Here is a 4,738-nt window from a genome sequence, read left to right on the forward strand (position 1 = left end):
TGCTGGATGTAGTCCTGTGGAACGGCTTGCCATGCCATTTCCACCTGGCGCCTCAGTTGGACCAGCGTTCATGCTGGACGTGCAGACCGCGTGAGACGACGCTTCATCCAGTCCCAAACATGCTCAATGGGGGACAGATCCGGAGATCTTGCTGGCCAGGGTAGTTGACTTACACCTTCTAGAGCACGTTGGGTGGCACGGGATACATGCGGACGTGCATTGTCCTGTTGGAACAGCAAGTTCCCTTGCCGGTCTAGGAATGGTAGAACGATGGGTTCGATGACGGTTTGGATGTACCGTGCACTATTCAGTGTCCCCTCGACGATCACCAGTGGTGTACGGCCAGTGTAGGAGATCGCTCCCCACACCATGATGCCGGGTGTTGGCCCTGTGTGCCTCGGTCGTATGCAGTCCTGATTGTGGCGCTCACCTGCATGGCGCCAAACACACATACGACCATCATTGGCACCAAGGCAGAAGCGACTCTCATCGCTGAAGACGACACGTCTCCATTCGTCCCTCCATTCACGCCTGTCGCGACACCACTGGAGGCGGGCTGCACGATGTTGGGGCGTGAGCGGAAGACGGCCTAACGGTGTGCGGGACCGTAGCCCAGCTTCATGGAGACGGTTGCGAAAGGTCCTCGCCGATACCCCAGGAGCAACAGTGTCCCTAATTTGCTGGGAAGTGGCGGTGCGGTCCCCTACGGCACTGCGTAGGATCCTACGGTCTTGGCGTGCATCCGTGCGTCGCTGCGGTCCGGTCCCAGGTCGACGGGCACGTGCACCTTCCGCCGACCACTGGCGACAACATCGATGTACTGTGGAGACCTCACGCCCCACGTGTTGAGCAATTCGGCGGTACGTCCACCCGGCCTCCCGCATGCCCACTATACGCCCTCGCTCAAAGTCCGTCAACTGCACATACGGTTCACGTCCACGCTGTCGCGGCATGCTACCAGTGTTAAAGACTGCGATGGAGCTCCGTATGCCACGGCAAACTGGCTGACACTGACGGCGGCGGTGCACAAATGCTGCGCAGCTAGCGCCATTCGACGGCCAACACCGCGGTTCCTGGTGTGTCCGCTGTGCCGTGCGTGTGATCATTGCTTGTACAGCCCTCTCGCAGTGTCCGGAGCAAGTATGGTGGGTCTGACACACCGGTGTCAATGTGTTCTTTTTTCCATTTCCAGGAGTGTATATCATCTGTTCGAAGGAACTTTGAGCTACTTAAGCCATTGTTTCTCAGAACCAAGAGCTGGCTGAAACTTGAAGCAGAAACCACTGAAAAATTTAGTGGGACATGGAACATGTGTTTAAAAGATGGATTAGATTGCAAGCTTTAGGAAGGGGTTTTTCATTGCAGTTGACAAAAATATCATCTACCAAAGTCCAAATTGAGTCTGATTGTGAAGTTACCTGGATGTATGTAACAAGTCTAGGTGAACTCAAATTAATTACCACTTGTTTTTATTGGCCACCTGATTCTGCTGTGACAGTTTTAGAATCATTCAAGGAAAGCCTACACAAAGTAGTGTGGAGATACCCAGATCATGTAACATTTGTTGAAGGTGACTTTAACCTACTGTAAATGTCGTGTGACTAGGGCCTCCCGTCGGGTAGACCGTTCACTGGGTGTGTATACACTGGGACATCTGTGGGTTCACTGCAGGTCGTATGGACAGGCATTCTTGTAAAGTACTTTCAAACACATTTTCTGAAAACTGTCTTGAGCAGCTACTTTGACAGACCCTATGCAATGGAAATATTTTACACCTTGTAGCTTCAAGCTTATTGACAGTGTCAACATAGAAACGAATTATTAATCACGATGTCATCATAGCAACAATGGTTACTACAATTAATAAATCCACCAAGAAGGCTGGGGGAGTATTTGTGCTTGAAAGAGCATATAAAACTGTTGTTAGCATCCTGATGATACAATGAACAAACACATTTAGTTCCAATATGATAGGCGTAGGGGTAGTGTATCTGATTAATAATGAAAACATCCTTGTTCCTGTGTTCAAACTCTACCACTGCTTAAATTTTGAATAAAAATCATCACAATGGTGGCCAGAAACTGCCTCTATAAGAAGTCACCCTCGTTCTGCCATGGCCCTGTCAAAGAGGGTGAAGGAGTGGACAGAGGTCCGGCATACTCTCTCGCCCTTGGGGTGGGAAACTAACCTTAAAATGCATAATAATCAGCTATCATCAACAGCACGAGAATACAGAAGGCAATGGAAACCACTTCATTACAGACACATAATGTATATCTGCAGAACACGTGACTTGTAATTGAAAGTGTCATGATGATGTCTCCTTTGGCAAAAGATTCCAGACTGGTCCCCCATTTGGATTTCCAGGAGGGGCTACCAATAAGAAGGTGACCGTGACAAAAAGATTGAATAATCAATGAATGGATAATGTTCTATGAGTCATGGCATGGAATGTAAGAAGTTTGAACATGGTTGGTAAGCTAGAAAATCTGAAAAGGGAAATGCTAAGGCTCAATCTAGATATAGAAACTAGATATAGTGGGCACCAGTGAAGTGGAATGGAAACAATACAAAGATTTTTGGTCAGACGAGTATAGGGTAATATCAGCAGCAGCAGAAAATGGCATAAGAGTAGGATTTGTTACGAATAGGAAAGTGGGACAGAGAGCAAGTTACTGTGAACAGTTAAATTATAGGGTTGTTCTCATCAGAATTGACAGGAAACCAACATTGACACAATAGTTCAGGTATACATTTTGACAGTGCAAGCAGAAGATGAAGAGGTAGAGAAGGTATATGAGGATATTGAACATGTAATTCATTATGTAAAGGGATATAAAAATCTAATAGTCATGGGGGATTGGAATGCAGTTGTAGAGGAAGGAACAGAAGGAAGGGTTATGGGGGAATGCAGGTTTGCCAGTGGGAATGAGAGGGGAGAAAGACAAAGTGAGTTCTGAAATAACTTTCAGATGGTAACAGCAGATACTCTGTTCAAGAATCACAGGAAGACAACATATACTTGGCAAAGGCCAGGTGATACAGGAAGATTTCGTTAGATTACATCATGGTCAGGCAGAGATTCCGAAAGCAGATATTGGATTGTAAAGCATACCCAGGGAAAATACAGACTCAGATTACATTTTGGTTATGAAGGAGAGAAGGTTGAATTTTAAGAGACTAGTCAGGAAGAATCAATGTGCAAAGAAATGGGATACAGAATGAAGAGATATGCTTGAAGTTCTCTGAGGCTATAGATACTATGACTGACTACCTCAGTACAGTTCAGCTGAAGAGGAATGGACATCTGTAAAAAGGACAATCATAAAAGTTGGAGAGAAAAACGTAGGTACAAGGAAAATAACTGTGAAGAAATCATGTGTAACAGAAGACATATTTCAGCTGATCGACAAAAGAAGTAAGTACACAAACATTCAGGGAAAATCAGGAATACAGAAATACAAGTAATTTAGGAATGAAATAGACAGGAAGTGCAGGGAAGCTAAGGCGAAATGGCTAACTCAGAAATGAAAAGAAATCAAAAAAGAAATGAGTGGTGGAAGGACTGACTCAGCATATAGAAAAATCAAAACAGACTTCAGTGAAATTAAAAGCACTGGTGGTAACATTAAGAATGCAATGGGAATTCCACTGTTAAATGCACAGGAGAGATCAGACAGTTGGAAATAGTGTGTTGAGGGTCTTTATGAGAGGGGGGACTTATCTGACCATGTGTTAGAAGAAAAATCAGGAGTCAGTAGGAAAGAGAAGGGATCCAGTACCAGAGTCAGAATTTGGAAGTGCTTTGGAAGACTTAAAATCAAATAAGGCACAAGGGATAGATAACATTCCATTGGAATTTCTAAAATCATTGGGGGCACGATTATTCACGTTAGTGTGTAGAATGTATGAAATGGCGATATACCATCACACTTTCGGAAAAACATCATCTATAGATTTCTCACGTCTGTAAGAGCCTACAAGTGTGAGAATTATTGCACAATCAGCTTAACAGTTTGTGCATCCAAATTGCTGGCAGAAATAATATATAAAGAATGGAAAAGAACCTTAAGGATGATGACCAGTTTGGTTTTAGGAAAGGTAAAAGCACTAGAGAAGCAATTCTGAAGTTGCATTTGATAATGGAAGCAAGACTGAATAAAAATAAAGACATGTTCAAAAGATTTCTCGATTTGCAGAAAGCGTTTGACATTGTAAAATGGTGCAAGATGTTTGAAATTCTGAGAAAAGTAGGGGTAAGCTATAGGGAAAGATGAGTAATGTTTGTACATAAAAGGCATTGTCCCAACTGACTGACTCACTCTCTCACTGACTCCTCACCCAGCCCAAACCACTAAGGATATAAACTTGAAATCTGCAGAGGGTGTTGATCTTATATTATAGGCGTCATTTAAGAGGTGATTTTTCAATATTCCTTCTCTAAGGGGATAAAATAGGGGATGAAGGGTTTTTTGCAAATTTGTTGCTAATAAGGCAATTTTGAAGCCAGAACAACAATAAATGATAAGTCAGATAATAAAAAAAAAATGTGTGTCCAGCATTTTTGGAAATTCAAGCACTAACAGGGTAAAATAGTGGGTGAAAGTTTTTTGAAAATAAATCATTATTAAAGAACTACTAAAGCATTTTTAGAGCCACATCTATGAAAATTGGTATTTGACTTCTCGGTTAGAAATAATTTTAAAAAAATTTAATTCATTTTGGAAATTCAACCCC

Source organism: Schistocerca nitens, chromosome 1 (genome assembly GCF_023898315.1).
Source record: "Schistocerca nitens isolate TAMUIC-IGC-003100 chromosome 1, iqSchNite1.1, whole genome shotgun sequence".
In the NCBI taxonomy this organism is placed as follows: Eukaryota; Metazoa; Arthropoda; class Insecta; order Orthoptera; family Acrididae; genus Schistocerca; species Schistocerca nitens.